This window comes from Canis aureus, chromosome 30 (assembly GCF_053574225.1).
Source record: "Canis aureus isolate CA01 chromosome 30, VMU_Caureus_v.1.0, whole genome shotgun sequence".
Lineage (NCBI taxonomy): Eukaryota > Metazoa > Chordata > Mammalia > Carnivora > Canidae > Canis > Canis aureus.
The window spans coordinates 36,353,503-36,363,262 of NC_135640.1; the positions used below are offsets into that span (position 1 = coordinate 36,353,503).

The window sequence follows — 9,760 nt, forward strand, 5'->3', positions numbered from 1 at the left end:
AGGGGGCACACAGTTACTGGAGGAACTGTAAGATCAGTTTAATGCACAGGATGGACAGAGAAAGCTCCTATTCCATCTCCCTGCTCCAAAAATCCATTTAATATATTGTCATCGGATAGAGCGCATATCAGATATTAAACTGATAAGAACAGATACTACGCTTGATCTTAGCCACAGGCCAAGTATAAAGCTGTTTCTTAAAAAAAGAAAAAGAATAAGAAATGAAAAGAAATGGTTCTTTCAAGACCAGCCCAACACGACTTTATACAACCAGGTGGCCTCACCTGTAATTTCATGGTAGCTACTACGCTTTCTACAGGGAAGACTCTCTCCCCAGTCAGGGCACTTTGACATATGAATCTAGATACAGTTATATCAAACCAGGATTGGGTGACATTTCAAAAATTAGAATTTACAATTGCTGTACAAACATAATTATGATTTTGTTAGCCAACTCACGGTACCAATGCCATGTTCAAGAGTGTTAATACGTTATTATATCGAGGGAAGCTAACAAACCACTTCCCTATGACTGGGAGCCCAGGAGAGCTGCGTGAGCTTTTCTTGAACCAGGCAGCTGTTAGGGCAGCTCCTGGAGCAGGAGGAGAGGTATTTAGGGTGTAGACTTAAATGCCTCCCCTAACAACTGTGGTATGCTGGCTACACACATCTCCATCACCACAGAAATGTAGGGAAATTATATTAGGAAAACTCATCCTGTTTAAAGGCACAAGAATGAATGGAACATTCTGGGGTCAACTTGACTAATGTTTCCATTCACAGCAAGTGGTGCTCAAACTTGGGTGTGTATAAAAATCTCCTGACTTGTTAAAAAAAGGCTGATTCCCAGGCCAGGCCCCGGGGCTACCAAACTGAACGTCTGGGAACAAGGCCCAGAGCCTGCATCTTTACGGAGCCACCAAGGTGATTTCTGCTGATGCTCCTCAAAACACAAATGGAGGAACATGGAATAAAGGAGAGAGAGGGAAGGAAAGCGAGCAAGAAAGTAGTGGAAAAAAAGGAATGAAAGGAGAGAGGGAGGAAGAAAGCAAGCAAGGAGAGAGCAAAAGAAAGAACAAGGAATAAAGAGAGCCCAGTGAAGAGGATGAAGATGAACACACCTAGTCGGGCCTTGCCTTACACGCTTCAGCTGAAGCTAGTGTTTGATTCTTTCCAAACTTCGTCTCCTGTCCACATCTCATACTGTGCCTTCGTCTTTACCCATCTTTTAGTCTTGCTTTCAGGTCCTGTGGTGCATGGGGGACCTAGTTTTAAGGGTTTTTTTCTGGCAACCTCCCAGCCCCTACCTGCCACGGGACAAGACCCAACTAGAAGCAGCGACTAACCCTAGCTTGCTCACTGGCCTGTAGGGGGGTCCTCACTTTGGGATCACAGGAGAAAAACTTGCAGGGGAGTCTGTTCTAAAACCCTCAGGGAGAGAAGCACAGAGTTGGTTGAACTTGACAACCCGGCCCAGAAGAGAAGCCCTTCCCTAGTGAGGACACCTGTCCACTGTGGCCTGGGGAGAGAGGAACGCCGTCCTGCCCGGGAGACCTACACACAGTGATCCACCCCTGATTCCTCAGTTCCAGGAATGCTTCTGCTCTCAGCCTTCCTTGGCAACAACCCAGTCCGTGAGCAATGGCCCTTGGCTTTCTCTGGAAGATTTTACCTGGCCACCAGACCACGTGGGTAAACTTTTGACAGCTGTGTCTGTGACATGTGACCCAGCCCCTCAGTCCCTGCTGATTGGACCAAGAGAGGACACTTGACCCCAACTGGCTGAATCAGAGCCCCTTTTCCAGGCAACTTGCAATTCTAAGATACTCCCATCCCATGTTGGCTGGTTTCTTATACAGAGAAGTCAAGAAAATTCAGGGGCGTTAGCATAGCTTTTTCCCACACATGGGGAATGAATATAGGTGAGAGAGAGGAGAGCTGTATGATAGAGAGGGTCCCCCTGGGGTGACTCCATCCCATTCCCCAGTTCAGATCCCTTCTGAGCTCCCGCTGACTTTCTGCACTTTGGTCCATCAGATTCTCCAATATCATTGAAATAAAGCGTCCTTTTGTGGTTGTTAATTCCAGTTCTGACCTGAAGTCAGAGCCCTCACTAATCCAGGTGACGCAGGTACGATCACATTTCCCTTTCCTATCTCCATCCCTGCTTCAACTCGAATCCCTTCTTTCTGTAGACAGGAAGGCAGACCACATTGTCTTCCTTATGGTACAAAATGAGAGCTTTCCTCAAAAACTGATTTGGTTTGAATCACTGACTGCAATATAATCGGCTGACTGTATTTGAAATTATAAAATTATTATTCATTTTTAGGTGCAAAATTGAACTATGGATTTGTTTTATTTAAAAAAAACAAGCAAACCTTGGGGTGCCTGGCTGGCTTGGTCAGCAGAGCATGCAACTCTTAGTCTCAGGATTGTAGGCTTGAGCCCCATGCTAGGTGTAGAGATCACTTTAAAATAAAATCTTTTTTTAAAAGAATTTATTTATTTATTTGAAAAAGAGAGAGAGCACAGTAGGGGGAGGAGCAGAGGGAGAGGGAGAAGGAGGCTTCCCATTGAGTAGGGAGCCCAACATGGGGCTTGATCCCAGGACCCTGGGATCATGACCTGAGCTGAAGGCAGGCGCTTAACTGTCTAAGCCACCCAGGCACTCCTAAAAATAAAATCTTAAAAAAGTAAAATAAGATAAAATAAAAAATCCTTGTCAGGGCACTTGGCTGGCTCAGTCAGAAGAGCATGCAACTCTTGATCTTGGGGTTGTGAGTTAGAGCCTCACATTCGGTATAGAAATTACAAAATTACATAAAATAGAATCTGAATATTTGTCTTTTAGAGTTACATATTGAAATACTTATGCTTGAAATTATATGATATCAAAAAAAAAAAGAAATTATATGATATCAGGACTTTCTTCTAAATAATACGGGAGGGCAGGGAGTAAGTGAGGGCATAGATAAAACAAGATTGACCTTGAGCTGATAATTGTTGAATCTGGATGACTCGAGTTCATCATACGAGTCTGTCTACTTTTGCATATAATTAAATTTTTCCATAATAAGAAACTCTAAAAATAAGGATGGAAATTTTTTTCAGGGGAATACCTCTGAAATAACATGAAACTATCAACATTTAAAAGTAAGAAGAAGCTTCTTAAATTAGCGATCTAAAAGTAAGACTCCAAAGTCAGTCACCCATAGCAGGAGTGGGTCTCGGGCAGCACGTAGCTGGTATGAGAATAAAGACATGCCAGGTGCGTATGACCCCCTTCCCTTGAATGAAAACAGCATCTTGGAGTTTGTGTTCGACTCATCTCTGATGATGCCATCCAAAGTAAAATAGTCTAAGATCTATAGATTTAAGTTTAAACAAACCACATTTAACTATATACTCAGTAGTTTTGCATGTTTTCCTTGCACCAAGGCCATGCTCATCTTCTCTGTAGCTTTCCAATTTTAGTCTCTGTGCTGCCAAGGCGAGCACAATATACTTAGTAGTTTTTATTTTATTAAAAATTATTTGGTGAATTTAAGAGTATGAAACTTTGCTCAAAGTAGAACATTTTCCAAATAGGTTGAAAGCATGTGTGTGAGAAAATAAAGCATCTTGAGAATTCTCCAACGTCTCCAAAAAGCCTACTGTATCTGTGCATACCTTCTTATTTAGAGGAGCGAGTAGGAGGGAGGAAGAGGGAGGCTGCTTGTTGAGTATTCAAGAGCGGCTGATGATTCTTTATATATTCATTACGGTTAAGAGTGTCTTTTGGGGGGGTGTGGATGTGAGGAGAAATATTTAGTTTTTCTTTTAAGCATGGTTGTCCATTTCACCCTCAAACCAACCTGTTTTCAAGGAGGCCAAAGTATTTTCTCTGGCAGAGGACCCAAGGGTACCATCTGCTCCTTGCATGACCCATTGCTCTCCTGATTTTATGGTTGCTCTCACGCTGTGGACACATTTGGGGGCCCATGTCTGAAACCAGAAGTCCCCAATTTCCCTTTCAGCATGTGAGTGTTCCCTCCTTTATCGATGGTGGTGTCCCTTTGCTCCATCAGCCCCGCTTTCTTTTTTCCATCCACAGCACAACTTCTCAGATCAAGGGTGGTGCTTGCTTTGATTGGACTTTTGAAACACTCCACTCCCAATGGGTCTTTTCATGGTAGGCTTTTGCTCTTATAACACATGTGTGCTCAAAACAATGCACGCTCCTGTCTAAATTGTGGCTCCGTTGGTTCCAAAGGCTAAAGACCCACTCTCTACCTCATGGAAACAAGAGGTCATTGCAAGGACATCTTTTTCGTCAGAATGCATCAAGATTAAAAACAAAACAACTTCTCCATCGAGAACCTAATGACCCCTTTCATTTCATCTTCAGGTGTTCATGAATTCAACGAAATGAAAGCTTTAGAATTACAAGGATGGGATTTAAAAATCTTTTTGTTAATATGAAATACTTACACCGCAAAAAAAAATAAATAAAGCAAAGAATATAGCTGAGTCAATAAACCAATCAATTTTTGGCATCATTTTTCCATGGAGCAATATTTTCTTACAGACAATGCAATATAAGTAAGAAGTAAAACCTAGATCAGTCCCCCCATTAACTTCTCATCCCCAACCCAAACTAAACCTTAGTTAAATTGCAAATTTCAGATCTTAAAATAATGTTTCAAAGTAATTTAAATATGTAAAATATTTGACTATATTAAATATGTAAACTTTATCTTAATATTTAATAAATAAATTTAAATATTTTGAAGAAAAATAGGAAGGCTTTTCAAACTCAGATTTCTTCAATGGGTGGTATATCTGTAGATGTGACTGGCTATGAAACAAAGTTTAATAAGTTCTACATAAGTTAAGTGTTTAACACAGTAAAATTGCTTAAGGTCAGACATAAGAAAAATTTTGTCACCTATTTAGTATGTTTAGACAATAACTTCAGATACTAAATAAGTGGCTTTTGAATATTTTGGTCTAGGACTCTCACAAGGAAATATATTTTATAAATATACAGTAAACACTGAAGTGAAAATTATACAAGACAATATTTAACTCTTTACCTAAATATTCTGATACTTTTCTATTACTCACTCTCTCTCTCTTTTTAAAGATTTTGTTATAAGCCACACGGCTGACTTCACAAACCACTTATGCAAAGGGATGTACAGTTTGGAAAACATTGCTTTATTAACAAATAATAACATAGAAATTGTAGTGATAACAAACACCCATGTAGTCACTGCATGCTTTGAAAAATTCTAACATTCGGCCACATCTGCTTTAGATTATTATCCTTTTATTTTTTTTTTAATTTTCTTTATTTCTTCCTGAGAGACACAGAGAGAAGCAGAGACATAGACAGAGGGAGAAGCAGGCTCCCCACAGGGAGCATGATGTGGGACTCCATCCCAGGACCCCGGGATCATGCCCTGAGCCAACCACTCAGCCACCCAGGCATCCCTAGATTATTTTTTAAATTAAAATATTGTAGCTAGAATTTAAGGCTCCTATGTACCCCTCCCTGGTTTAATCTATCTGCCTCCACCCCAGAGACAAGGACTATTCTGGATTTGGTGATTATCGTCCCCATACATGTTTTTATATAGTTACCATGAGTGTATGGAACCATATACAACAATACTGCATATAAAAATATATTACGATATATAACATTAAGTTTTTCATGTTCATAAGTTTAAAGCAAATGTTATTATCATATCCTACAACTTATCTTCTTCTCTAATACTATGTTTTTAAGATTTATTTGTACTGGTATAATGCTCTGGTTCATTCAACTTAACTGCTATGGTATATGGTATATCCACTGTCTGTATATTCCCTGCTTTATTATCCATTCTCCTGTAATAGGTCTTTTAAGTTGTTTACGATATATTATTATTAAAAATAATGTTGCAAAAATATTTTTGTACATGTCTCATTCTGTACCTAATCTAAAATTTTCCTGGGATGTACACAAATCAGCAGAATGACTGGATTGTATGCTTTACTATTTCTTCCTACAAGTTGCTCTGTAAAGTGACTGACACTCCTTCTAGATACCGTGTAGGAGAGTTGCTACATTTTCAACAGTCTCACAGGAGGTTGCCTCTGAGCTGGTCATCAGTCGTGCCTTCAACAAACCATCGCAATTTCTATCAGACCACTGCTTGTGGATGGTGTGGTTCATGATTATGTCATTGGACTCCATGTTCATGAATCCACACTGTACCTACCTCCTTTGCTGTAAGTGGGTTCCTGGTTGGAGCCACTGTATCCCCAGATAGTGGTGCAGGCTGGGGCCTGTCAGCAGAAAATGTGAACCTATCATGTCCAGGATAAAATCTGTGCTGTAAGGATGAGTCATTCAGGTGGACAGGGCCCAGGTAGACAGCTTGCCCTAAAAGATTGGCTGCTCTCAAGAAAGAATTGGCCTCTATTGCTGGCAGTTGGACATTTAGAGGTGGCAATAGCCAGACTGGCCTCAGAAGTGGCATTATATGCTTTCAAACCCTCATGTAGCCTCCATATGTGCAAGCAGCACTCTTACTCCGTGTCCATTGCTGTGGACTGAATATATCCTCAGAATTCATATGTTGAAGCCTAGTCCCCTATGTAATGGTATTTGGAGCCTTTGACAGGTAATTAGGTAATAAGGGTGAAGGCCTTATGAATGGGATTAGTGCCCTCAAAAGAAAAGACATATGAGGGCTTTCCCTCTCTACATTGTGAGGGCCTGGCAAGAAGATGGTCCACACCAGACACTGGATATGCCAGGGCCTTGATCTTGGACTTTTGGCTTCCAGAACAGAGAGAAGTAAATTTTTTGTTGTTTAAGCACTCAGCCGATGGTAATTTGTTACAGCAGCTGGAACTAAGACATCATCATACCAGTTGGAGTGACCAGTGTCGAAGACTGTAAGATCAACGAGCTGAGTAATTTTGCTGAACTTGGTTGTTTAGGGTCTCCTCTAAACTTTCTTTTCCCTCACTGCATTATTTTTCCCCCTCACAACATTAAAAATATAATGGTAGACATGAAACTGTAAATATTTAAAGTATAAAATTGCATTTGTTTTAGTATGAGAACATATCTATTGAAACCATTACATGATCAATATAATGAACATATGCAACACTCCCAAAAATGTCCTTGTGCTCTTTTTTTTTTTTAAGATTTTATTTATTCATTCACGAGAGACACACACAGAGAGGCAGAGACATAGGCAGAGAGAGAAGCAGGCTCCTCACAAGGAGCCCGATGCAGGACTCGATCCCAGGACCCCAGGATCACAACCTGAGCCAAAGGCAGACACTCAACCACTAAGCCAATTAGGTGTCCCTCCTTGTGCTCTTTTTCATCCCTTCCTCCCAACTTCCTAAAACATTTTAAGAGACACTTGTCAGAATGTGATTGTTGAAGCACAATCTGACTCATAGAAACAGTTCAGAGAAACCACCTGCTTTTCCATACTCCTGTCCCATACATGTGAGGATCACCATAAGGCACACAGAATTACCAGCAGTATATTTTCTAGCTAAAAATTTTATTTTTAACACATACCATAAAATTCATCCTTTTAAAGTAAAAACACAGAACAAAATAAAATAAAGTTCAGTGTATGTCCACAAAGTTGTGCAACCATTGCAATGATCTAATTCCAGAACATTTTCATCATCCCCAAAGAGAAACTCTGTACCCATTAGCAGTCAGTCCCCAATCTCTTCTCCTTCCAGCTCCTGGCAACCACAAATCTGTTTTCTGTCTCTATGTGTTTGCCTATTCTGACCATTTCATATAAATGGAATCATACGATATTTTTCTCTTTTTTACTTATCATGTTTTCAAGATTCATCCATGCTGTAGCTTGTATCAGTACTTTATTCCTTTTTATAGCTGAGTAATAATTCCACTGTATGGATATACCACTTTTCTATTTTCACCCAACAATTGATGGACATTTAGATTGTTTTCACCTTTCAGCTATTATGAATAATGCTTTTGTGAACATTCGTGTACAAATTTCTGTGTGGACATATTGTTTTCATTTCTGGTGGGTGTAAACCTAGGAAGGAAATTACTAGGTCATATGGTAATTCTATGTTGAACTTTTTGAAGAATTACCGGACTGTTTTCCAAACCAACCGCAGCATTTTACATTCCCTGTGAGTAAATTATGAGGGTTCCAGTTTCTTCACATCCTTGCTAACACTTGTTATTACCTGCCTTTTTTATTATAACCATCTTAATGATGTGTAGTGGTATCTCATTGTGGTTTTGAAATGCATTTCCCTAATGACTAGTGATGTCATGCCTCTTTTTGTGTGCTTACTGGTCATTTGTACATCTTCTTTAGAGAAATGTCTATTTAAGTCCTTTCCCCATTTTTTAAAAAGATTTTATTTATTTATTCATGAAAGACACAAAGAGAGAGAGGCAGAGATAAAGGCAGAGGGAGAAGCAGGCTCCATGCAGGGAGCCCGATGTGGGACTCGATCCGGGGACTCCGAGATCAAGCCCTAGGCCGAAGGCAGGTGCTAAACCGCTGAGCCACCCAGGGATCCCTGTCCTTTTCCCATTCTAAAAATTGGATTATTTATCTTATTATTAAGTTGTAAGAGTTCTTCACATATTCTATGTATATGTCCCTTTTGGATGTATGATTTGCAAGGATGTTTCCCATTCTGGATTGTCTTTTGAATTTCTTAATGATGTTCTTAGAAGCACCAAAGCTTTTTATTTTGATGAAGTCCAATTTCTCTGTTTTTTCTTTTGTTGCTTGTGCTTTTGGTATCATATCTAATAATTCATTACCAAACCCAAGATCTTGAATAGTTACTCCTAAGTTTTCTTCTAGATGTTTTATAATTTAGCTTGTGCATTCAGGTCTTTGATCCATTTTGGGTTAATTTTTATGTATGGTTCAAGTCAGGGCTCTAAAGTCATTTTTTATATGTAGCTGTCTAGAGTCCCTGCACCATTTGTTCAAAACACTATTCTTTCCTCATTAAATTATCTTTGCACTCTTATTACAACTGACCATACGTGTTTGGGTTTATTTTTAAGCCCACTATAAACTGCTCCGTCTAACAATAGCAGAATACACATTCTTCTCAAGCTCACATGGAACTTTCACTAAGACAGACTATGTTCTGGGCCATAAAACAGATCTCAGCCCATTTAAAAGAATAGCAATCATACAAAGCGTTCTCTTAGGCCACAATGAAGTTAAAGCAGAAATCAATAAAAGAAAGGTAACTTGGGATCCCTGGGTGGCTCAGCGGTTTAGTGCCTGCCTTTGACCCAGGACGTGATCCTGGGGTCCCAGGATCGAGCCCCACATCAGGCTCCCTGCATGGAGCCTGCTTCTCCCTCTGCCTGTGTCTCTGCCTCTCTCTCTCAGTCTGTGTCTCTCATGAATAAATAAATAAAATCTTTAAAAAAAAAAAAAGAAAGAAAGGTAACTTAAATATTTGGGCATTAAACAACACATTTCTAAATAACACATTAGTTAAAGAGGAAGTCCCAAGAGAAAATTTAAGCTATTTTAAACTAAATAAAAATAAAAATGCAACTTACCAAAATTTGAGGACTGCAAGGAAATTTATAGTATGGATTATATATACTAGAAATAAAGAAAAATCTATGTGCACCTGGGTGGCTCAGTCAGTTAAGCATCTGCCTTTGGCTCAGGTCATGATCATGGGGTCCTGGGATCAAGCTCTAAATCAGTCTCCCTGCTCA

General features: G+C 39.7%; 2 non-coding genes across 2 annotated transcripts; both read right to left on the bottom strand.

Moving 5' to 3' along the window:
* On the bottom strand, nucleotides 1–190 carry LOC144302104 (U2 spliceosomal RNA). Its single transcript, XR_013368984.1, has one exon. It is a non-coding gene; the product is annotated as a U2 spliceosomal RNA (small nuclear RNA).
* A 3,203-nt stretch (nucleotides 191–3,393) lies between these two features.
* LOC144302130 (U6 spliceosomal RNA) lies at nucleotides 3,394–3,501 on the bottom strand. The gene has a single exon (XR_013369004.1). It is a non-coding gene; the product is annotated as a U6 spliceosomal RNA (small nuclear RNA).
* Nucleotides 3,502–9,760: the final 6,259 nt, after the last annotated feature.